The sequence below is a fragment of the Tursiops truncatus genome, chromosome 17 (genome assembly GCF_011762595.2).
Source record: "Tursiops truncatus isolate mTurTru1 chromosome 17, mTurTru1.mat.Y, whole genome shotgun sequence".
Classification (NCBI taxonomy): domain Eukaryota; kingdom Metazoa; phylum Chordata; class Mammalia; order Artiodactyla; family Delphinidae; genus Tursiops; species Tursiops truncatus.
Window position 1 is genome coordinate 13,773,757 of NC_047050.1, and position 26,571 is coordinate 13,800,327.

At 38.5% G+C, this 26,571-nt stretch overlaps 1 protein-coding gene across 1 annotated transcript in view; it reads left to right on the plus strand.

The window, feature by feature from the left end:
• The window catches only part of C17H8orf34 (chromosome 17 C8orf34 homolog), a 336,297-nt gene that overhangs the window by 227,835 nt on the left and 81,891 nt on the right, over nt 1-26,571 (plus strand).

Sequence of the window (26,571 nt, forward strand, 5' to 3'; positions counted from 1 at the left end):
CCCTCTTTTGATCAAAATCTCAGCTTAACTAAGAGATGTGATTAAAATTTTAGGGCATTAGTGCCACTCTGAGCTCTGTAGTTCTCTCGACTTTTGTCAAACCTTTGTATGGTATTCATAGGTCATGATGTTTTTTGCTTAGTCCCTGTGTATTCACAAGTTACAGCTTCAGGTTCCCAATGTCTAAGTCTGTCAATCTATTAGTTCCTTTTCTGATGTTCCAGTCTTAGGGAGATCATTTGCGTGATGGTTAGTGGGTGTGAACAAGCATTTAACGCTTTTGAGAGAATACAACACACCAGGGAGATTTCAACGATTATAATACGCAAGATAATTCCCAGTGTTTGGCATGCACTTTGGAGACATGGTTCCCAAGACCCAAACCCATCAGAATCAAGTAAGTCAAAGAAAGACTGCTGAAGGAATCACCAAGCCAAGTGGCTTGCTCAGTGATCTTGTGTAACTGAGGTTCAACTTCTCCAGAAGTGTTGCTCCAGGTCCAGCAGGTGGTGTTGGTTACAGATACCTCCTTGCTCAGCTAAAAGATAATCAAGGGCTATCCTGTTATCAAGAACAACTTTGGTCAGAGAGTCTAGGGGTCTTTGTTGGGCAGCTATTTTCTTAGCAATGGATTCTGCAATATAACCAGGGAAGTAGGGCCCTGTCAAAAAGAAGTGAATCCAGAATCCTGAATGCCTCCTGGTAAATTTGAATCTGTGGCTCAGAAATGGAAAGTGACAGCTATGGAGGCCAGTAAATTCTAAGGGTCTGTGGACCACACAGGCAGTTTTATTCTGGCTAATCTTGCCTCGTGTCCCTTTCTTTGCAAAGAGCATAAATGCAAATTTCCCTAAGTTTGGGATGTTAACTGCAGACAAGGAAATGGACCAAGGGGTCTCTAGCATCATGGACAGATCAGAGATTCTGATGACAAATCCAGCACCCTGAAAGGTTACCCCCATTAGCAATGGCCTGGGAGATACAGATGAGGGCATTATCTTTCCAGGTCAATGCCACAGTAAAGGAAAGAAAAAGGAGAAAGAGTTTCATGTTGAGTATGAAGTCTTGATCTGGCGTCTGAGGCAGAAACAGTCTACTCTGATGACAACTACTTCTCTTCCTAGTCTGTTTGATTTGGAGGTCCCCAGCATTTGCAAAGGACCAGATGTCAAGTGGAGACTTTTTCATCTGTGAGATGTGTATCCAAGGCACAAGACCCTGCAGTTTGGCTACAATCTGGGTAGTGAGCAGGAACTGGTATTGTCTCTTCCAAGGAGATTCAAGGGCAGTCTTTGTTCTTAGAGGCTGAAATGTTAGTTTGAAGATTTGTAGCCAGATATTTGAGGCAACTAGAAAAATTTAGGATCCAGTCCAGTTTACAGATACATAACAAAACCTCAAAAACAACAGGATTAGAATATAATACAGGCGAAGGTGCAAACATAATTTTTTCCTCTACTCTTGCCTCCATTTTCATCAAAGATAATCACACTAAAACTGATTTATTTGCATTAAAACTTGGCCTGCTTATTTACATAAGTGCAGCAAGAATACTGATTGACCACATAAACTCTTTTTAAGACTGCTTTACTGGAACCTTTTATAATGAATCTCAGATTGAGCTCTAAAATCTTTTTTTTTTTTTTTTCTGTACACGGGCCTCTCACTGTTGCAGCCTCTCCCGTTGCGGAGCACAGGCTCCGGACGCGCAGGCTCAGCGGCCATGGCTTACGGGCCCAGCCGCTCCGCGGCATGTGGGATCTTCCCAGACTGGGGCACGAACCCGTGTCCCCTGCATCGGCAGGCGGACTCCCAACCACTGCGCCACCAGGGAAGCCCTCTAAAAGCCTTTTGAGGCCAGGAAGCCAAGCCAAAGTCTGTCTAAGCAGTTTCTTAAAGCTGTCTGGTCATATCTGGGTCTATGCATCTCTGTCTCAAATATGATATTCCAGCCAAAGCCTCAGTAATACAGACAACGTTTCTAATTGTCCTGTTATAAGGAGAACAGATTTTTATTGAACTTATGTAAATAACTAACTATATTGCCTTCCAAATTTTAGAGGGATCAGGTAGGGAGAAAAAGTAAATGTTTCATCTTCGTTCACAAAGGTATATTTTACCAAATTGCTGTAAGTCATAGATAGGTTAAGAGAAAAGGTTTCCTTAAGTCTGGAAACTCAAAACATTAAGGAACTAACAAACATCACCTCCTCATTTCATTCAGTTCTATGTTATAAATTCCTGTTCTTCTTGAATCCAGTTTTTTCATTAGTTCTGGAAATTGTTGCCCATTCAGTTTTATAATCTTAAAGTTGTCAGAAACCTGTATTTATCAAAAGTCCTTTCCATGACTTGAAGATGAAGCACTTTTGTAGGAAAACTTTTACAAAAGTATCTCAGTGAAACAATAACTGTAAATGACAAGAGACTTAAAATAGCCATGGAAGCAACCCAAGTGTCCATTGACAGATGAAGGGATAAAGAAGATGTGGCATATATATACAGTGGAATATTACTCAGCCATAAAAAGAAATGAAACTAAGTTATTTGTAGTGAAGTGGATGGACCTAGAGACTGTCACACAGAGTGAAGTAAGTCAGAAAGAGAAAAACAAATGCTGTATGCTAACACATGTATATGGTATCTAAAAAAAAAAAGTGGTTCTGATGGACCTAGGGGCAAGACAGGAATAAAGACGCAGATGTAGAGAATGGACTTGAGGACATGGGGAGGGGGAAGGGTAAGCTGGGACGAAGTAAGAGAGTGGCACTGACATATATACACTACCCAATGTAAAATAGATAGCTATTGGGAAGCAGCTGCATAGCACAGGGAGATCAGCTCAGCTTTGTGACCACCTAGAGGGGTGGGCTAGGGAGGGTGGGAGGGAGACACAACAGGGAGGGGATATGGGGATCTATGTATACATATAACTGATTCACTTTGTTATACAACAGAAACTAACACAACAGTGTAAAGCAATTATACTCCAATAAAGATGTTAAAAAAAAAAATAGCCATGGTTAAAGATGTGATGAGAGTTCATTATAATGCAATTGACAAGGAAATTTGCTAATTTCTATGACTTACATTTTAAGGTAATAAATAGATTTATGACTGATAATATTATACCGGAACATATATTTCTGGGAAGTTCATAGAATTTTTTTTCATATAACGTATACCTCTATAGGCACAACATAAAGAAGGATTAGTATTCTTATTTGACAATGCTTCCCATGTCAGTTAATATATCAAATAAGTCTAATTAGGTTAATATCTCCCTTTTTAGAAGGAGAGAGAACAAATCTTTTGGTATGTCCTCGGAGCCCTCTGGAAAACTTTAAAGTTAGTTCAAGGTAAAAAAAATTCATTTAGAATTTGATTTTGGGAAGTTTGTCAAACATATCAAAAGGTTATAAAACACTTGGTCAAATAGGATCAGAGGTCACTATGAAACAATAGTTATCTGCTTAACCATGGTGACAATTAGAGACCGCAGATAAATACAGAAAGTGTAATACTTTTACATCAAACTTAGCTCTTTTTAATAGAGGAGACTCAGTTTTCATAAGTAATCAAAGGCCTGATAAAAACAACATGGAGGGCTTCCCTGGTGGCGCAGTGGTTGAGAGTCTGCCTGCCGATGCAGGGGACATGGGTTCGTGCCCCAGTCCGGCAAGATCCCACATGCCGTGGAGCTGCTGGGCCCGTGAGCCATGGCTGCTGAGCCTGTGCGTCCGGAGCCTCTGCTCCGCGATGGGAGAGGCCACGGCAGTGAGAGGCCCGCATACCGCAAAAAAAAAAAAAAACAAAAAAAAAAACCATAAAAACATGGAACATAGGTGATTATTTTGACTAGACACACCCTCTTTGTTTTGTCTAGGCAGATTCATAGTTTATTATGAAGAACAGACCAATAGTTCAAAAGGACTTGTCCTTTAAAAAGATGGAAAACCAAATTCTAATTTTGTACCAGCTTACTTTTGATATTTAAACTTATTTTTTAACTCAAATAAATTTATTTAATCTTAGTTAACTTGAACACACATAAAATTCTTTTCCCAAGACTTCTTTTTTATAGACCTTTTACAACCTTTTTCTGGCATTTGGAGATATTTTCCTTATTATTTCTAGTGGCTTTAATTACATACATTAGAATTTTAGCTCTTTAAAATCTTATGTTTTGGGACTTCCCTGGTGGCTCAGTGGTTAAGAATCCGCCTGCCAATGCAGGAGACACGGGTTCGAGCCCTGGTCCAGGAAGATCCCACATGCCGCGGAGCAACTAAGCCCGTGCGCCACAACTACTGAGCCTGCACTCTAGAGCCCACGAACCACAACTACTGAGCCTCTGTGCCACAGCTACTGAAGCCTACATGCCTAGAGCCCATGCTCCGCAACAAGAGAAGCCACTGCAGTGAGAAGCCCACGTACCACAATGAAGAGTAGCCCCCGCTCACCACAACTACAGAAAGCCTGCGTGCAGCAAGGAAGACCCAATGCAGCCAAAAATAAATATAAAAAAATAAATAAATGAATTTATAAAATCTTACATTTTAATGAAAATAAAGGATTAAACAATTATAAACCATTTTTGATATTAGCATTCTGTGGCTTGGTAAATCTGTAAATACCTTTTATAACTTCTAGAAACATGTGCTTTCTCATAAAAAATTTCTCAACATGGCATAAAAGATGTTTACTAATAGATGCAAGTATTTTTAGTTCTGTAAAAGAAAACCAAAAGTGGATAAACTTGTGTTTAGTAATTAGTGTTTCAGTGTTTTATCTTATTTGGAAATTATTTGGCTATTCAATGAATTTAACTTAACTCATCATTTAACTGAACTTAGTAAAATTTTGAAGTTCCAGGTTACCAAAAGATTTGGGGAAACTATTTTAAAAGGTCACCCAAGAACTTTTTGTCCTACTTACATCTATTCCATTTACTTATGTTTAACAACTCTATTTAGATTACCCACAAAAACTTTGTAAGACATTAAACAAAGTCAGCCGTCATCTCAAGCTAATTTTTCTTGCTGACAAATTTAGTAAGAGATAATGTGAGCTCATTTGATTAATAAACCCAGGTGAAATAAGAGTTATTCGTCTGCATTATGTTCATTGTTGAAAACTCGAAAGACATGTCTATTTTAATTAAATCAACACAGTTAAACTAGCTTTAATACTGAATATTTTCCCAGATCACATGAACCTGAAAAGCATTTGGGTTAATTCTCTATTATATTTCTGGGAATTTTATAAATAATTCATGTAAGTGCTTGATTTTCTTTAAGCCAATTAAATAGAACTCTTTTACAAATTAATATAAGTAATACCATCCAGAGGTAAAAAAAATTTACCACACATCTAACACATAACTAGACACACATACACACACAAACACAGAGACTTTATAGTTTCATTTAAAAATGTCTAACATGAATCAGGCCCAATGATACAAAACTCACTATTATAAAAGGACAGTTGGAATAAGTTAAGTTTATCTGTTCAGATGGCTAAGGCTTTTTGTTTTTCTCTTTTTTTACAAATATTTGTGAAGATACATGATTTTTTTTTTTTTTTTTTTTTTTTGCGGTACACGGGCCTCTCACTGTTGTGGCCTCTCCCGTTGTGGAGCACACGCTCCGGACGCGCAGGCTCAGCGGCCGTGGCTCACGGGCCCAGCCGCTCCGCGGCATGTGGGATCCTCTAGGACCTGGGCATGAACCCGTGTCCCCTGCATTGGCAGGCGGACTCTCAACCACTGCACCACCAGGGAAGCCCGATACATGATTTTTTATTTGGTTAAATTTCAAATGACCTTTTCCCCTTTTATGCCCCTTTTGATAAAAATTATCTCCCTAAACTTGTAGAATATTCACATCTCAAAAGCACAAGGAAGGAATGCAAGTAACAGGCCTTTTAAGATAAATAGGTTTGGTTTGGGGATTGGTAGGATTAGGTGAACTTTGAATCACTTCTAGAGCTGCATTTCTGGCTTTGCAAATACTTGTAAGGTAGAGTCATTTGCTTTTAATTCCTCAAAGAACTGAGTTGTATCCTGGATGGTGAAGGACTGACACATCCATCCACCTATGTTGGAATGTTTTCCTTTCCCTGTGGGTACATTTAGCATAAAGGAGAAGGCCTAAAAGAAAATTTCTATCAGGCTCTGTATGTTAGCTTCTAATTTGGCGAAATTTCTGATTATAGAGTTATTAAATCCTTTCAAATATCTTGTCAGGTTTCAGCCTAGACAAATAGTAAATATTTCTGACAGTATTAAATAACTCCGTGGACTAAGAGGCATCCTCAAAGAGACGCAAAGGTTACTACCTTCCCAAAATCCAGAGTCACTCCCAAAGACAGACACAAGAAGGAACCTACATGTTGCAGGCAGGCAGAAACCCAAACCAAACTCTTAGGACACAGAATGAGACAAATTAGAAGGCAATAGCTATCCCTTGGAGAGGAAGTATCAAAAACCAATGGGTCAGACTTGAAAAGGAAGGGACAGTGTGAAATTTTATTTTCCTCTCTCAATTATTTGCTACAGAGAAAGTTGGGAGAGCTGATTCTGGTCAGAATTTCCACCTTATACTGGCTTCTGCCCAATGCTTCAGGATCCCATCTGCAGGTACGGAGTGGGGTTTAAAGTGGAGAGTGTAGCTCTGATATTACTAGAATTTGTCAAGGTGCTTTGTTAATTTTAATTTTAGTCTCCCCTTGGTTGTTTAAGGGAATAATGTAGCAGTTTGTCATTAACAAGCAATTGTTGAATTAAATCAATTTGCACCAAAGTATTAATTTGGAAATTAAAAAAAATTAAATTCAGAGCATAGACATATTCACAGTATTTTCTAGCTAAAGAAATTTTTTCTTTTTTTGGCCATGCCACATGTGGGATCTCAGTTCCCTGACCAGAGATAGAACTGTTGCCCCCTGCAGTGGAAGCAGAGTGCTAACCATTGGACCACCAGGGAATTCCCAAGAAATTTTATAATAGCTCCATGAAATTCTTTTTTAAATCTTGTTTATTTTTTCCAAATTAAAAAGCAAACCATTATATTTCCATTGAGTTTTCAGAAGGAAAAAATATTTTGTGCAGCTGTACTTGGAAAGACACTCCTAGCAATCCCACATCTTATAGACTCATTGTAGCCAAGTGCCAGCATGGCAGACTGACTGCCAAACATAGCTATTGAGATTTAACACTGATTTTGGACCCAAGGAAGCTTTTCAGTACAATCGTATTGAATGGAAACAAACAAGATGATTTATAGTTGATTTTGACAATAGTGAGAGACTCTGGAGTCTCAGATCCTGGACTACAGGCTCACTTAGTTGATGGTTTTCAAATGTTGCTGCATAAGTCATATGGAATGTTGTTTGGGGAACTCAGATTTTACTTAACAGGATATTCATAAGATTTAAACAAAATTATGGCTTGGAATTAATGTGTGAGTATCAGTTCCGCTCACTGTTGAAGTTTCAGAAATGGAGTATGGCTCCATTAGATGGTCAGGATCTTAAAATTGATTCTTATGAAAAGGAACAAAGATCCCATCATGACCTAGCAGGGAGTACTGATCTGTTTCTCTACTACCTATTGCTCAAGTGCTTAGAGAAAGGGTGATATGAAGGGCTGTAACTCTATTTTGCTTTGCCCCTCTTGATACCAGAAAGAAAGAGAAATAAATAAACAAGAAAAGAACTGTGCTGTGTACAAATTTAAAACATGAGTAGAAATCAAAATGGCAAATTTAATCATCCTGGAAAGAAGTCTCAATTTGAGAAAGAAAGTGTTAGGTTGGAAACCCAAACAAACTTTTTGGCCAACCCAATATATATCCCAACAGCTTTTAAATATTTATTGTAGTGAAAAATCAGAATCTAATTATACGTAGTCTTTCCAACAATTGTAAGAAACAAAATAGGTGGTAGTTAGATAACAATAAAAAAGATGTTACATGGGAATTCCCTGGTGGTCCAGTGGTTAGGACTATACACTTCCACTTCAGGGGGCAAGGGTTCCATCCGTTGGTTGGGGAACTAAGATCCTGCAAGCCGCGTGGTGTGGTCAGGAAAAAAAAAAAAGTTACATTTATTATTTTTGATACCTGGCTTTGGGGAAATTTTTCACATTCAAATTATGGACGTAAACATAAGAATTAGAAGTGGGCAGACCCCGTTGTACAAGCCAGCATCCAGCTGGCTGCATCTGCATTCATTGTAGCCCCAGATGGTAAAGGCAGACAAGGGCTGCACTGTGCTTACCTTCAGAAGTGTTTTAGAGACTGGCTAATGTTTTCAAATTGACTTTTAAAATTAAAAAAACCTATAAAATCAGAAAGCATTATATGTAACATCCAAAGGAGGGTAAGTTTGCCCTTCTGTTTCTTTCATTTTCTTTATTTCATTTGTTCCACTTCCCTTTTCCTTCACCATTTGAATGAAGTCCCATGTGACCAACTGAACCTTGTTTATTTTAAAACATTCAATGAACTTATAAAAACTACAGAGTGTGATGGGGCTTTCTTCTGAGAATCAGTGTGTGACATCGTTGGCCAAGGTTATGTCTGCTTCATGGCAAAAATAAAATACAAGATCATCATTCCAGAAGAGACAGAGAATTGGAAAGGACCTAAATACTTTGTGTGTAAAGTAGCTACACATCACAGAGAGAAAATCTTTAACAGAAATAAAGTATTAGGATTTAGGAGGCGGTTTGCATAGATATTGGGATCGCAAAAAGTTTGAGTTGTAAGAAATATTCATAAATTCTGTAGAGGAGCATATTACTCTGGATAGGAGACAGTTACGCCATTTAGATAACTTAGCAAGCCATTCTCCTTCCTCCAAAGTCATGAATTGTTATTACCTCTTTCTAAACTTGTCTGATTTTAGATTTGAACAGATATAACTGATTCTGACTGATTGTCTAACTTGTCTCTGACATTATGTGTGATTTCTGAGAATGATTTAATAATTAACATAATATTTAGCCTTTAATGTTCAAAACCAATAGTGATAAGAATCATGCTAATAGATGTGTAAATCAAGTTTATTTCTTTAAAATGCTCATCTAATGTTATTTAGCTTTCTAGAAGAATTTTAGAAAAAAAATTATAGCCCATTTGTAAAAAACAAAAAATTAAAAATTTTGTATGGGGCTTCCCTGGTGGCGCAGTGGTTGAGAGTCTGCCTGCCAATGCAGGGGACACGGGTTCGTGCCCCGGTCCGGGAAGATCCCACATGCCGCGGAGCAGCTGCGCCCGTGAGCTACGGCCGCTGAGCCTGCGCGTCCGGAGCCTGTTGCCCCGCAACGGGAGAGGCCACAACAGTGAGAGGCCCGAGTACCGCAAAAAAAAAAAAAAAAAAAAAAAAAAAAAAAAAAATTTTGTATGATGAAAGGAAAATGGCGTTATGTTGAATTTAGTAAAATAAATGATAATAATTTAGAATAATTAGTTTTGTTATATCATGTATTTATTAATATATTAATTATATTTTATTAATATACGATAGATAAAATGAGAATATGGTCATTACGCAAATTTCAATTATCCTGTTTTAGTAAATCTCAAAAAATCAGAAATTTGTACCAGTTGTTTTATCATTATAATAATTATAATTATAATAATTAATTATAATAATTATAATACTTCGAAACTAAGGCACTATATTAGCAACATAGTAGACACTTTTCTGGAAGAAAATGGTCTTTGATAATGGAAGTGATAAGAGAATCCTTAAATGAATATAATGTATGTTTAATGCATGAACTTCCTATTATCACAAACTTTCCTCTTTATCCCTTTTTTTTTGAAAACCAGAGCTCCTCTTCATTATCACTAGTATCAGTTAACACAGAGAGTTCAGACACATAAAGAGTTCAGATTCAATTCTATAGCCTGTTAAATTCTCAAAGCGAAATGGTCAGAAAAAAGTTGGGGAGGGGGAGATAATGGTGATTCCGAGCCAGAATTGACATTTATTGAACAACTAAGGCTCAAAAATCATGTCTGTAAAGTGTTAAAATCAATGATCAATTCATTTAAAATTCTCAGTGAATGAATTCAGCCAAACTGATCAATTTGATGGCCTTATATGTAATATTGAAATTCATATGTACATTGAGGCATGGATTTGGCTATTACTTTCAAAAGTACATTGACAGCGTCCCTTGTTCCGTGGCATTTTGAAGCTATCGTTGTTCAGAAGCACCAGGTGTGTACCAAACTTCACATTAGGTGTTTAGAAACATTATCTCTAATACAGACAACTCTTGCAAGTGGATGCATTTAAGATTCATTTTGCAAGTGAGAAATGAAGTTCAAGGAGACTAAGTAAACTGCTTAAGGGCAAAAGACTAGTAAGTGGCACAGGTAGAATTTGAACCTTGCTCAATCTGACTTGAAAGCTCCAATTCTTGCTTCTATATGATGCTGCTTCCTGGTTTTAAAGCAAATGGTTGCTTCTATTTTGGAATTAGGCACATTTTTCAAATTTATTGCACTGTCTAATCCATTTTAGGATAAAAGGCTGTTGGGGGGGCATCAGGCATGGTATTTAAAAGAAATTTAAAAAAAAACTGTTAGGCAACAAAAATTCAAATAATGAAAGCAGATAAATTTTTGCCTATATTATTGGGATGAAAAAATTACCCTATTTTTATAGGTTATGAACTTTGTAATTTAGATATTACACTAGAAATTTGGAACCAATGTAGTAAAGAATAACTTCAGAGTGAGAATTTGATTATTTAAATATCCTTTTTCCAGCTGTGCTTTAAGATAAAATTATATTGTTGTTATTTGAAATGAAAACACAACACAAGCATTATGAATTTTATAGGTATCTTGATTCTGGTTATTTCTGTGCTTCATATAAGGGGAGGAAAGCCTTGTTTGTAATTCTTAATGGGTTTACTTAAAGTTCAAATTCCATTTAGGTTTCTTCGCATAAACATTAACTTGTCAAAAAATATTTAGTTGCTATGATGGAATGTTCGTGTCTCCCCAGAATTCATGTGTTGGATCCTAAACCCCAGGGTGATGGTATTAGGAGGTGGGGAGGCCTTTAGGAAGTGATTAAATCATGAGGATGGAGCTCTTATTTTCAGACTGAATAGCTATGATTTGTTAGTTGATCCAGTAAGATGATGTTTCCATCTCACCAGCTGAGCACATGAAAACAAGTACAGCATGATGTTTAAATCCTTAAATTTCAGCATCTAACAGTATCCCAGTTTCGCTGAGCATCCTTGGGCAAGATGTTTAATTCCCCAGTGACTGGCACATAAAAGTACTGGACATGTTGCAGCTCCTATGCAAATCAGGAAGGGGCACCACAAGAAGTGGAAGAATGTTACAATGTACATACTGCTGTATTTTTGTTCAAATTAATAATCTCCCTCAGGGATTTCCCTGACAGTCCAGTGGTTAAGACTTTGCCTTCCAATGCAGGGGCTCTGGGTTTGATCCCTGGTTGGGGAGCTAAGATCCCACATGTCTCAGGGCCAAAGAACCAAAACATAAAACAGAAGCAATACTGTAACAAATTCAATAAAAGACTTTAAAAATGGTCCATATCAAAAAATCTTTAAAAAAACATAGAATATCAGTCATTATGTGAAAATAATTTTGAAAATATTCTAGTATTCATTCTTGCTTAAATACCCTTTCTAATAATGTAATAGCAAGAGCACTATTGGACTTTATTTTGTTGTCATAATATATGAAGATTAATTTAAATGTCTCTTCCTATTTTTTTCATTTTTATTTTCATTTCCCTACTGGAATTAAGATGAGGTATCTTATGTGAGAAATAGGAACAAATAGTGAAAACTTGTATTTCACTTTTTTATCCATATCTGGAAACTTATTATTCACTTGCTTGACATGCTGGACCTCCCAGGTACCCTTTGTAGTAAAATTAAAATCGCAATTACTTTCAATTACACGTTATGGTAATTACCCTTATAATTGGATCACAGTTCCTAAATGGTCTGCATAAGCCAAATCCAACATATAATTATATTTATTTTATTTCTATGTATGTTTTCTGTTAACTCTCTTCATAATCACTGAACAGTTATTAGCCTCACTAATATAAAATAAATATTTTAGAATCAAACCAGACTGGATATAGTACTGCTATAAAAGAAAGAATACTAAGTGTCATTAAATTTTGAATTTTTTAATAACGTTTCAGAATAAGAATCAAAATTCACAGAATATGTATTTATTTTCAATTATAAACGTTAGTGCTCAAAACGGAGTATGAAATACCTAAAAAGAAAAGCAAATAACTTTGTATCAGTGCCATCATGCATTATGTTTCAATAAATCTGTGTTTTCAGGAAAGAGCATTTAAGTTTTAAAATTAATAATTTTTCAGAATTTTAAATATAATAATCTATTTTCTCGCTTAAAACCAGAAATTCTATAACAGCTAAATCATGCCATATAAAAGCCAGAAAAATAAATGAAATCTTGGAAAGAATACCTTATGACTTGAAATATGATAATTATATAACAATAAATTAGATTAAGAACTAGTTAAGACCCCTTGGAAAGTCTTATTTACAAGCTAACTCTGGTTACCAATGCAAACTATTTTTCGTTTCCCTAAGCAGAAGGCAGAGAGAAAGAAGTTTCACTATAAACAAATTCTATGATCATTTTAAGAGATCGATTGAGGTATACATCAGAAAAAATAAATTCTAGACTAAGGTAGTTAAACTTTAACAAAGTAGTGTTTATATTCCCTGGTAAGTCACTAAATGTATTTCTTCCCGACTGTTAATTAAGCCAAAAGATGCATCATCCTAACATCTTTACGCCTTATTGGCTTTTCCAGTTGTGCAGACATTTGTATTCAGTGTTGTCCTTCTTAAGGATTTTCAGAGCATTGTTAAAAGAATAAAAGAAGGCCTTTATCTTGTCTATTATAATCTCTTCAAGGACTCCACACACGATATTTTCTAAACCAATCTTGTTTTCCAGGGCATCAAATTGCTTACAGCAAATTTCAGCCTATGCCGTCCAAATCCTAATAAAAAAGGCACTTTAACGTTGAGTCATTCAAAAACCATTTATTATCCAAATTTGTATTTATTACACAAGGTTACGTTAAAAACAAACTTAAACGAACCAAGCTCCTGCCCTAGAACAAACTTAAAACCTAGAAGTATATCAAGCTTACGGGTAGTGCTAATGTAAGATTTATTCAATTAGGAACCGTTTGTCACCTGTTATGGGCGCATAAGTGAAGCATGGAGCAGAGGAGACCAAATTATGTCGGTATGCTTACACGTCTTACGTTCTACTGTGTTCTATTGGAATATAGAGAGTGTTCCTCTTATGGAGAAGTAGGGTCATAAAATCCCCACTTCGGGAGCCTTTCTCTTTGATGTGGAAGCAAGCTGGCTCACCTTGCTGAGGCTGCAACCTCAGAACACAGTGGTTTCGGATTTCTAAGGGAATCGTGTCAGATTTTCCCTGTGCTCTACCTCCCATCCCTCCTAATTAGATGGAACTTGGTGGGGTTTTCTGGGACTCCTCTATTTACTCCTCAGAACAATGTACAACTTTCTCAAGAAGGATTGCTGTGAGGCTGCCCATGGTTCATTCCCTCATGCTAGTTCCATATCAAGTAACAATTTCTCAGAGTTTGTGATAATGCATATATATCATTGGCAACATTCTCTCAATTGCCATCTGTAGACAGATAGAACTCTGCTAAAATCTTACCTCTCTCTGGTACAAAGTAATATTACTTGTAATTTGGGAAATCAGTATGCCTCATAATTCTGCTAGTCATCACAACGTGCTTTCAATTACTTCAGATGTTATGAAATGGAAATCGCAAAGAAAGGAACATAAACCATCTGACTAAGGCAGCACGACATATTGTCACTTCCAGGGCTGTAGCATGGAAAAATCTGACAGTGTTGAGTTTGCCTTCAACTGCTTCAGAGAGGGAGAGGGATTGACTATATACATAAGAACTCAGCAATCTAACAGATGTTTCCAGGGCATATACGAAAGAGGGGGTGGTCTTCCATCAGGTACACAAGTGAGGCAGCTTTCAGTTTCAGTACCATGAGTAAAGGGTCTCTGATTAAAGGAAGGAATGGCTAAGGAAGGAACAAAAGTTTGGGCCGTTTTTCAAAAGGGTGCTTTGGCTCCCCACACAATCCCATTTTTCAGCCTGTTAGAAATCAGGGCTTTAAGAAGACTTCTTACAGCTGCTGCTATGCTAGATGCCTGCTGACCAGGCAGATTGGCTCAGCGATGCTCTGATTTAGGCTACGTATGCAGTATCCTCAGCTCAAGTGCAGTCTGACTCTGAGATTTCTAACTTCAGTAAGATGGAATCGTACATACCTGGGAATAAAATTTAGTGTTCAGCTAAAGTCAACACCCAGCTAGTTGGAGGAAGAGAAATACCAACATCCTCTGGTAGAGTCTTCTCTATTTTTGGCATCCCAGGCATGGTATACTATGACTACACAGTGAGGATGGCTGGGGAACTCCATCCCTTCCAGAGCTATAAAGAGGAGGCAATATGGAGGGCTGTCCCCCAGCCTGCAGTGTGGGCATCACCTGAGAACTTGGTAGAAAGACAATTCCTGGGCCACGCTCCAGACCTGACTCAGGAGCTCTTTGGGTGGAGCCCAGCAAGCTGTGTTTTAAGAAGTCCTCTAGGTGATTCCAATGCACCCTAAAAGTTGAGAACATTGCTCTACACTGTCAAATAAGGACCTTAACTGCCTATTTCTATGTAGATAGATTTTAAAAAGGGTCCTCTCTAGGGATGATGGCAGGCTGAGAGCATACCCACACTTCACCAGATCATTTTATAGATATGAAATCCAGTTTAAAATGTGGATGAATGGTCGTGTTGAAGGAGGCTTGAGGATTCCAATGCCCAGAGCTGCCTCTAGCTCAGCATTCCGTGTTTGGCTGCTTTCTCTAGGAGTTTTCTTAGCTCCGGAGCTGTCTGGCAATTTGAATGTAATCCTTTTTCATGACTGCCTTGGATTTCAGGAAGGTTGGAATGTCCCCAGGGTCATCCTTTGTGCGAGTAATAATCTGACCAAGGTGTGTGTCGGTGGCCCACAGATTGGTCACATCTGCCTGGAAAATCGAGTTTAGTAGTCCCAAGGCGTAAGAATCAGCCCTGCTCCGTGCGGGATCTTCTCTTCCTAACTTTGTGTTGACATTTTTACGTTTGAGTTGAGGTAAAGCAGAAGAGACCGAAAACAAAGGACATCTATTCTCCATGTGTGCTTCCCTTAGATTTGGTTTTAGAATTCTTAAACTTCTGCCAGGAGAGTAATTAGCAGCCCAGATAAGAGGCCACCCAATGGCAGCTACACGTCCGCAATCAGGTATGCCTGAGAGAACTACAAATTTGATTAGAGAGTTACCGATATTTTGTAGGCCCATATCTTACTTTCAGGAGGTAGGAAATTCAAAGGAAAATTTAAGAGGAAAGAGCATGGTTTTTATCTCTATGTCACCATCCATCATTATACTTTAGAGCTTTATGTTCAAAGATTCTTGTGAACAAGGGAGAGAATTTAAAAAGCAGAATATAAAGAAAGCCCTCTGGTGAAAGAGAATGTTATTCTGTTCCATTCCACTGTCAGGAAAAAGGGGCTTCATCTTGATGCGTTGCTCACATGGCATAGCAAGAGAAAAGGAAAGGCAGAGTGCCTACAGATGAATGCTGGAAGGAAGAGTTTTTAAGTGAATATCCTAGAATAAGGAGGGAAGTGTAGGTACTGTTGGAAATTTTCTCTTGGCGGGGGATTCACTGGGGCCAAAGTATTTGTCAGAGGTTCTGGAGTGGGAAGTAGAGCTGCGTCTGGGGCACAGACAGCGCGGCTGAGGGGCTGAGAGATGGTATCAAAGGGCCAGACCGCCCACCAAAGGGTCAACTGGAATGACCAGGGGTAAAGGAGACCCCCGAGGTGGAGTCAGTGGGCTTGGAAAACAGAGTGGGAGGAAGAACATCCAGGTAGTTCTCTGAAGAACTGGGACTTGGTAGGGACTTGGGTGGAGGGCGGCAAAGTTCCAGAAGACAGCAGCGCCATTTTTCTAGAGTAGAGAAGGAACTCTTACAGGTGTTTAGCGACTTCGGATAGATGCCATTTAAATTAGGTAGTTATTCTGGTGAGGGGGCACAAGTGTAAATTACTCTGCTAAGCCCTGATGGTGTGGTGGCTATCAGACTTGGTCTCTGACTTCAGGAAGCTTGCCGAGTAATTAGAGAGATCATGAAAATACACGCAGGTCTCGCGCCAGATTGCAGGCTCGTTGCTCAATGGAGGGCTTTGCCTCTGAAGATCCCCGATAAATGTTTGATGCTGATGACAATATGGCTTTTCTAAGACTTCAAAATGGAGTAAATGGGCTTCCTTGGTGGTGCAGTGGTTAAGAATCTGCCTGCCAATGCAGGGGACACGGGTTCGAGCCCTGGTCCAGGAAGATCCCACATGCCGCAGGGCAACTAACCCCGGGCACCACAACTACTGAGCCTGCGTGTGCTCTAGAGCGTATGAGCCGCAACTACTGAGCCTGCGTGCCACAACTACTGAGCCCACGTGCCACAACTATTGAGCCTGTGCTCTGGAGCCCGTGAGCCACAACTACTGAGCCCACACACCACAACTACTGAAGCCCATGCGCCTAGAGCCCGTGCTCCACTACGAGAAGCCACCGCAATAAGAAGCTGTGCACCGCAATGAAGAGTAGCCCCCGCTCGCCGCAACTAGAGAAAGCCCACACGCAGCAACAAAGACCCAATGTGGCCAAAAATAAATAATAAAATAAAATAAATAAATTTATTTAAAAAAATGAGTGAGAATAAGTTGCTAAAATTTCCATCAAAAATAATTCTGGAGAAACGTACTGGAATCCTAAAATGGAAAATTAACATTTAGAAAGAGACTTAGAAATAACTCTCTGACTGATGTTATGAAAGAGGATTTGTGAATTAAAAGACTTTAGAGGGGGGCTTCCCTGGTGGCACAGTGGTTGAGAGTCCGCCTGCCGATGCAGGGGACACGGGTTCGTGCCCCGGTCCGGGAGGATCCCACGTGCTGCAGAGCGGCTGGGCTCGTGAGCCATGGCCGCTGAGCCTGGAGGCCCGCGTACCGCAAAAAAAAAAAAAGACTTTAGAGGGGAAGGATAAGTTAATTTTCTAACCCTTTGAAGAAAACGGTTCAAAATTTCTTAAAACCTAAACTGTTTATTGTGGTTCCCCTGGTCTAATCGGCACTTATCATGGTATACTATTTACTTTCCAGTGAAACAGAATTACCCATCCTTCAAAATAGCTCAATTAAGCAGTAGTATATCATATTCTGAAGTTCTCTGTAGAGATTTTAGAGCCCAGAGAGGCCAAACCTAGTGCACAACTCATTCTGTTCAGCATCTCCCCACAGATATCCAAATGCCTCTCTGCACCTCTCCACCAGCACGTCTAAAATGCACTTGAAACATACCATGTCCCCAGCTAAAGTCCACTTATCCCCACCAAATTTGCTTTTCCCTCAGTTTTCCTGACCTCAGCAAATGGCAGCATGATCATTTCAGTTGCCTAGGACAGAAAAATGGTGACATTGTTTATTCCTCTTTTTCTCTCACAACCTCCAAGTCTCACATATCAGATGGACTGTGGGCTCCAGCTGCAGAATTTACCCAGAATCAGTCCGCTTCTTATCACCTCCACCACTGCCGCCCTTGGGCAAGCCATGCTCACCGCTCAACAAAGTTGGCGGGATAACCTCCTAAGGAATCTCCCTGCAGCCACGCTTGCTGCCCACAGTGAATTCTCCACACAGCAGGCAGAGTGATCCTTCTTAAAGCAAAGTCTGATCATGTCCCTTCTCTGCGTCAAACCCCCCCACCACCAACAGGCTTCCCATTTTCCTGGGGAAGAAGACTACATATTCTAGCATCGAATTTCTAGATGATGTTGTAGGGGAGCAAAATTTGCCACCCCAGAAGATCTCTTTGGCATGAGGATTAAGCTGGGCAGGTTATTTTTAAGAAACAGAAGTCTCCTGTCAGCTTAATTCTTAGACCAGCCAAAAGAACCTGGAAGGGTGGAGGGAAATTTCTTCCTCCCCAGCACTGTAGAATGTCCTACCTGGTCTAGCCTCAGCTTCCTCTCGGACAGCATATCCTGCTATGTACCCCTCGTTCACTCCACACCAGTCATTGGCTTCAATTTGCTCTTCCCTCTCCTTGTAATGCTCTTTCTCAGGCATCTATTTGTTTAGTCCCTCATTGCTTCAAGTTTTGGCTCAAATATTGTCCACTGATGAAGCTGTCCCTGGACACACTATGTAAAATTGCATACTACCCTTTCTCTGGAGTCTTCCTATATAGGCTCTTCCTTCCTGGCTCTACTTTCCATCCTTGATTTTTTTTTTTTTTTTCGCGGTACACGGGCCTCTCACTGTTGTGGCCTCTCCCGTTGTGGAGCACAGGGTCTGGACATGCAGGCCCAGCGGCCATGGCTCACGGGCCTAGCCGCTCCGCGGCATGTGGGATCCTCCCAGACCAGGGTACGAACCCGTGTCCCCTGCATCGGCAGGCAGACTCTCAACCACTGCGCCACCAGGGAAGCCCTCCTCCATCCTTGATTTTTAACCAGCTTTCTTATTAACACCGATTCTATGTATTTTAGTTGTTCGTTTGTTCGTCATCTTTGGTCGGTAGGATGAAAGCTCCATTGAGGATGGGAATTTGGTTCATCGTGTCCACAGCCCCCAACTGCAACCCCCCAAACTGGAACAATGCTTGGGCCATTGTAGGCACTTGCCTAGACCTGGTCACTCCATGCTTTTGATCTTCTATTTCTGGTTTATTGCGAGAGCTTCCCAAATGGCCTTACAAGATGCCTCAATGAATATTATTTTCTTGGTGCAGCTTTTATTGTATTAGACAATAATTTAAAACTTTCAAAGTTTCCCGCTACATTAAGTCTAATTCTTGTTTAGTTTGCAAGCTCCCTTCTGAATACATCTTATAATCTAGATGTGTTTGTGGCTTTCAATACACTACTTTCACTGAAGCTCTTAGTCAGTTTTTTGTTATACTTGGTGTTCCTTTTTCCTCTCTCTCTCTCTCTTTCTCTCTTTCTCTCTCTTTCTTCTTTTCTTTTTTTACCTTTTTCCCCCGAACGGCTTCTTTTTCCAAAGTAAATGTACTCTATTATTTCACTGCTCTTTCCTTGGAACACCCTTCCTCTTTTTCTTCATCTAATCAAACTTTAGCATTTTCAAAGCTCAGTGCAAGTACCACGTACTCCATTAACATTTGTTGAATTAATCCAGATTCTATTCATCATTTCCTCTGAACTAGATATGTTAGAAATGTTAGCTTGGCATTTAATTTCATGCATGCCATAATGTATTCAATTTGTTTCAAAAAAAACATTTGATGAGTGTCTACTCTTTAGTTAGATACTATTTTCTTCCAGAAAGTGTTCAGGGAAGATTAAAATATGTCATATATAGTGTGATAACATAAAAACAGAAAGATGGCTGCTCGTGAATCTGAATGTCTTCCAGGCCAGTGTGAAAAGTTAAGAATGCACTTATTTGAGTCTTCTCTCATCACATCATGTGTCAACTGAATTGACAATACCAGAGGTTTTTTAAAAAAATGTTTTCTTACTGAATGTCTTGGATTTTTTTTTAAAAAGTATAGAAAAGAAGTAGCGCTCATAACTTTCTCTATCCTCCCACCGCTTACACTATTCAAAACTCCCTCCTCAAAATGTGTACGGCTGGTGGTGATGTGTTTTACTGACCATTTTGGACTAGGACTGGGCTGCTACTTAGCTCTGGTTTTGGTTTCCTTGCATCTTCTTACAGAGCGAGACATTGGAACCAGCTGGATCTCAAAACATTACCAAGCAAGCAAAATTTGAACCACTGCTATGGCCACAAAACTCCTGAATGAGCTTCAACATCTTTTCTCTTTACTGGTCCATCTTCCTGAAGGCTATTTTCTAAGACGTAGGGACTTTTCAGCAGCATTTACTTAACAAATGTCTATTGATCACATACATGTGCCTGGTACTATGATAGGCTGTGATAGGCACTACAGTAGTCTCTGAGGATGCTATCTTTCATTGGCTTATTCACTATTGAGACTGAGTCAATGGAAGGTGACTGTTGACTCACAAACTTGGATGTATAATTTACTGACATTTATAACAGCATTTCCTCTAGCCAGGTCGCACTGGTCAGTATTAAATGAAATCTGATTCGTTTATTTGAAACCCAAACTCATTTGCCATCTTTGTCACCTCTGCTTGCACCTCACTTCAAATACCCCAACTTTAATTAGCAACTATTTTGGCACATGTTTCTAGCTGTGCCAACCAGCTTTGTGCAGGTGCAACCTTTAGCATCTCATTTATAAGCCTAGATATATGTAGGATAATTTTCACCCCTTTTCAAGAGAATGTAATTGTAAATACACTAAAGTATTCTGTAGAAAATTCCTTATACATAGGCTGGGTCTGCTTTTCCTTTCCTTATCTCCAAGGTGAGCTACTCACTAAAAAATACCTTAAGAAATCTCTTTTAGAGCTTACAGTGTACCAAGCTCAACCTAAGCTAGGCTTTAGGGACATAAAAATATGAAAAATAAAATTCTTATCTTTAAGACACTTGGTTTGTGTTGATAGACATGAAAACAAGCAATTAAATATGGTAAAGATTTGCAAAGGTGCAAAGACTTCTGGAAGAAAAGCTTCTGAAAAAAAGGAGAATCTGTAATTAAAACCTAGGATTAAGCTGAATAGTAAAAGAGGGGAACGTAAATTCTGCCAGAGATAATTATATAATGGCACAGAGGCTTAATAAAATATCTGCACAGAAATAAAAGCAGTTTGGAGTTTATGGAGTATAAATTCCATGGGGAAATATCCAAGAAGGTGAAGTTGCAGACACAGGTAGGGGTTGTGCAACAGAGAGACTTGAATGACTTGGTAAGGAAACCGTAACTCATTTTGCAGGTGATGAGAAGCCAGTAAAAATGGCAGCTGTTAAACTCCTTTGAGGCAAGGATTGTTTTGAGAATCTGGTTGAAGTTACTGTCTCCCTGTCCAAGAAAGAGCAATCCACCAAAAATTTTTATTCCATTTATTGTGAATTACAGTGAGTCCCCTGAAACCTGTCTGTGGGCGTGTCTAAGCATACTCATGTTAAAATCTCTTGCACTAAAATATTTAAAGCATGAGAATAATAAAGCATGAGGATTTATTTTGAACTTTCTGGTAGCCATATGGAAAAAATGGATTTTTGAAGGACAAGTTTCTCTGTATGAATATCATCAAGGAAACTAATAATCCAAGCAAGTAAAGATGAACAGCACAATTATAGTAGTAGCATAAAGAAGAAGTGATAGAGTCAGGAAATCTCTTTAGGAAGAATAATTAACGAGGCTGGGATTGATTAGCTATGTGTAATATGAGGCAGGGTATGATGAAGATGAGTTTGCTTTGGACAAGTTCCCTTTGAGATGCTTATGGTTAATCCAATTAAAATGTCCTGCAAGAATCTGGGTACACCAATCTTGAGCTGAGAACTCAAGATTTGAAAAAACTCACTGTAAATGTAGTTAAAATCATAAGAGTGGATGAGCTGATTCAGGGAGATGGTGCAGAGTGGGAAAAGAGTGTTCATACAAAGTACAGCTGAAAGTAAAATAAAAACAATATCAGAAAGTTTTCAACCGTATGTGGCAATTAGAAGGTCAGGTAGTCTTAGTATAACCAGTCATCTCAGAATGGTAGGAGCACAAAGCAAATTAAAATAAGTTGAGGGAATGAAATTAGAACACTCCCTAACACCATATACAAAAATAAACTCAAAATAGATTAAAGACCTAAATGTAAGGCCAGACACTATAAAACTCTTAGAGGAAAACATAAGCAGAACACTCTATGACATAAATCACAGCAAGATCCTTTTTGACCCACCTCCTAGAGTAATGGAAATAAAACCAAAAATAAACAAATGGGACCTAATGAAACTTCAAAGCTTTTGCACAGCAAAGGAAACCATCAACAAGACCAAAAGACAAGCCTCAGAATGGGAGAAAATATTTGCAAATGAAGCAACTGACAAAGGATTAATCTCCAAAATTTACAAGCAACTCATGCAGCTCAATACCAAAAACACAAACAACCCAATCCAAAAATGGGCAGAAGACCTAAATAAACATTTTTTCCAAAGAAGATAAACAGATTGCCAACAAACACATGAAAGGATGCTCAAGATCACTAATCATTAGAGAAATGCAAATCAAAACTACAATGAAGTATCACCTCACACCAGTCAGAATGGCCATCATCAAAAAAATCTAGAAACAATAAATGCTGGAGAGGGTGTGGAGAAAAGGAAGCCCTCCTGCACTGTTGGTGGGAATGTAAATTGATACGGCCACTATGGAGAACAGTATGGAGGTTCCTTAAAAAACTAAAAATAGAACTACCATATGACCCAGCAATCCCACTACTGGACATATACCCTGAGAAAACCATAATTCAAAAAGAGTCATGTACCACAATGTTCATTGCAGCTCTATTTACAATAGCCAGGACATGGAAGCAACTTAAGTGTCCATCGACAGATGAATGGATAAAGAAGATGTGGCACATATATACTATGGGATATTACTCAGCCATAAAAAGAAACAAAATTGAGTTATTTGTAGTGAGGTGGATGGACCTAGAGACTGTCATACAGAGTGAAGTAAGTCAGAAAGAGAAAAACAAATACCATATGCTAACACATATATATGGAATCTAGGGGAAAAAAAAAGGTTCTGAAGAACCTAGGGGCAGGACAGGAATAAAAACGCAGACGTAGAGAATGGTCTTGAGGACATGGGGAGGAGGAAGGGTAAGCTGGGACGAAGTGAGAGAGTGGCATGGACATGTATACACTACCAAATGTAAAATAGATAGCTAGTGGGAAGGAGCCGCATAGCACAGGGAGATCAGCTCAGTGCTTTGTGACTGACTAGAGGGGTGGGATAGGGAGGGTGGGAGGGAGATGCAAGAGGGAGGAGGTATGGGGATATATGTATATGTATAGCTGATTCACTTTATTATAAAGCAGAAACTAACACAGCATTGTAAAGCAATTATACTCAAATAAAGATGTAAAAAATAAAATAAATTAAATAAGTTGAAGGGTGAATTAAAACTGTGGAAGTAAAGGCATTGGTGGAGAGTTAGTATCAAACATATAAAGAGCTTGTACAACTCAAAATCAAAAAAACAAACAACCGGATTTAAAAAGTGGGGAGAGGACCTGAATAGACTTTTTTTTCTTCAAAGAAGGCATGTAGATGGCCAACAGGCACATGAAAAGATGCTGAACATCACTAATTGTCAGGGAAATGCAAATCAAAACCCAATGAGACTTTACTTCACACCTGTCAGAATGGCTATTATCAGAAAGACAAAAAATAACAAGGGTTTGCAAGGATGTGAAGAAAAGGGAATCCTCATGCACTGTTGGTAGGAATTAAGTTGGTGTAGCTACCATGGAAAACAGTATGGGGGTTCCTCAAAAAATTAAAAATAAAGCTACCATATGATCCAGCAATTCCACTTCTGAGTATTTGTCTGAAAACAAAACAAAAACAAAAAGACTAACTCAAAAAACTATATGCAACCATATGTTCATTGCAGCATTATTTACAATAGCCAAGATATGGAAACAACCCAAGTGTCCATATGTGGAATCTAAAACACAAAGCAAAGGAACAAATAAAACAAAACAGAAACAGACTCATAGATACAGAGATCAAACTGGTGGTTGCTAGAGGGGAGGGGGGGTGAGGGGCAGCCGAAATAGGTGAAAGAGATTAAGAGGCACCAACTTCCAGTTATAAAATAAGTAAGTCATGGGGGTGTAATGTGCAGCATAAGGAATATGGTCAATAATATTGTAATAACTTTGCATGGTGACAGATGGTAACTAAACTTCTGGTGACCATTTCAGAATGTATACATAAATCACTGTGATGCACACCTGAAACTAATAGGATATTTTATGTTATACTTCAATTTTTTAAAAAGGCATTCAGGGATTTTTGGAATGTTTAGGGAGTTTGGCTCAAAGAAGAATAGACTAGAAAAAGCAACAGGTAGATCTTTTAGATAATTATGGGAGGCATTTGTTTTGTTTTGTTTTTTTAAGGCTGCAGCAGAAGTGAACTTGTTTCTATGCTGTGGGAAATGAGCAGTAGAGATAAACAGGATGAGTGGTGGTGAGTAAAAGAAATTAGGTCCAAGAGGCAGATGAGATGATGGGACCCAAATCACCAGCCTGATGGATGGTCTAAGCCTTAGTCAGGGGAGAGGTCTCTCATCCTCTGTGAATTGGAAAGGTGGTGAATACACAGGTCAGGGTGAAGATAATTCTGTTGATGCTGTGTGACGGGGAGTGGGAAGTCCTTATTCCTGATTAGATAATTTTTCTGGATGACACAGGAGAGAGGTAATATTTTTGAAAAGACTTTGTAAGGAATGGAAGAAAGAAAAACAACCGAGAAGCCAAAGTTTAAAGTTGGAGACTATTGATTTATACTCATCAGTCCTAGAGTGTCCTGATTTTCACCAGTAGTTTTCAGCTGCACATGTGAATGAAAATGATGAGTTAACACAGGGTTCGGGTCTGGTTGGCAGTAATGACTTAAAGGACATGGGTGCATGGGAATTGAGGGGGCAGTAAGTCCCAGCTGAGGAGGGCAGGAAGGAAATCAGGAAAGGTGTGAAACCGGGAGAAAACCAAGGGAAAATGAAGATCTATGTTTGATTAAAGAGAAAGTGAGTTTGTGAAAGAGCCTACAGGAGGCGAGTTTGTTGTCAGAGAACAGGATATTGGATTTAAAGACTTCTGACAGAGCAATTGAGGTATCTGTCCTTGGGTTAGGGAAGGTGAAATGGAAGGGAAGCTCTCCAGATTTGAGATGGAGGGACTTTGAAATTAGCAGGTAGATACACATGAACACAAAGATCATTCACGATAATAGTGACACTTGAGTTGAAGAAGAAAATATTGAACCTGATGGAAGTCTTCACAGGCAGAAAGAGAACAGGTTAATATTTATAATCCTGTGTTAGCTGAGGTTGAGGGCTTAGACAGCCTCCTTTGGAGAGGAGGTACTATAATATTCTTAGAGGAAAAAGGGATGTCATATTCTTAGACGAGAAACGGGCTTCAGTTATGACAAGGAAGAGCAAAAAACACTGTGTTTAGCAGCTGAGAATATAGAAGAGTGTTTAATATGGAAGGGGAGTTTTAGAAAGCAAAGTGAAAATGTTTGAAAGTATGAGTATAACTCTTGAGGTGTAAAAAAAAAAAAAAGATTTAACTTTTATTCAGACCGTATTTCCCAGACTTGCCCACACAACTCTTGTTTACATAGTACCTATTAACCTCTTACAAAAGTAATGCTATGTGGATTACAGCTTGGGAAACATTGGCAGAGTGCTCAAGGATAGCAGGGCTGAGAAGCATTCCTCAATGGAGTTGCTGCCAAGTCACGGTGAATTCAACTCTTAAGGTATCTGGAGGGCACTGTTCGGACAAAGATGAGCCGGCTTCAGGGCCACCCAATTTGTTGGTTGTTTTCATGGCCATTTGTCTTTTCAACTCAGCTAAATTGAGAACTCTGTGAAATCAAGGGCAGTAGCAATTTCTTCACATCTCCACAACATTTGGGTTATTATTGAGCATATTGATAAATACCAAGTAAGTATCTCTTTTTATTGAAGCTTGCAATGAGCAAAAAAAAAAAATTACAGCTTACTTCTGATTTCTTGTTTCATTCTGCCTTTGTTGGAGATTTATTTTCTGTTTAGGTTTTTAACCTAATGTTAAATACCCAAAGGTGTTGGAGCTCATTGTTAATTTTTAATGATAATTTTTACTTACATGTTTCACTATCTTGTGTACCTACATACTTTCTTTCTTTGATAATTTTGATGAAAAAAGAATATTTCCCAATTATTAGAAGTAAACAAAATAAAAAGAAATAGTTGGGCAGATTTGGGAAGTATGTAGCTAAATCAGTCTCTTAAAAGTGATGCTGTTTTTTTAGAGTAAAAATTTAAAACTTAACTAAAAGTGTAAGATTTTTGACCCAAGAGTTTTATATGACTATCAGCAAGCTACTCTTGAGAATTATTTAATTAGCTTGTATAATACAGTAAATATGGTTTGTGTACAGAAGGTAATATGTAAGTATAAATGTATAATATATACAGAAATGGACAATACTTAATATTGTAGGAATAAAAATATAATGTACAATATTTATAATTATACAAAAGGTAAAGAGAGAGTCATGCGTATATGTTATTGGATTCCACTACAGTGATATAGTTGAAAATTTTGACTGTTGAGCCTGGTACAGTTATGAATTGTATTTGAGTTTGTATTTTTGAAAATATTAATGGCATATGTCATGTTTTTATTAATACTCCCATGAGAGCACTTACCTCATG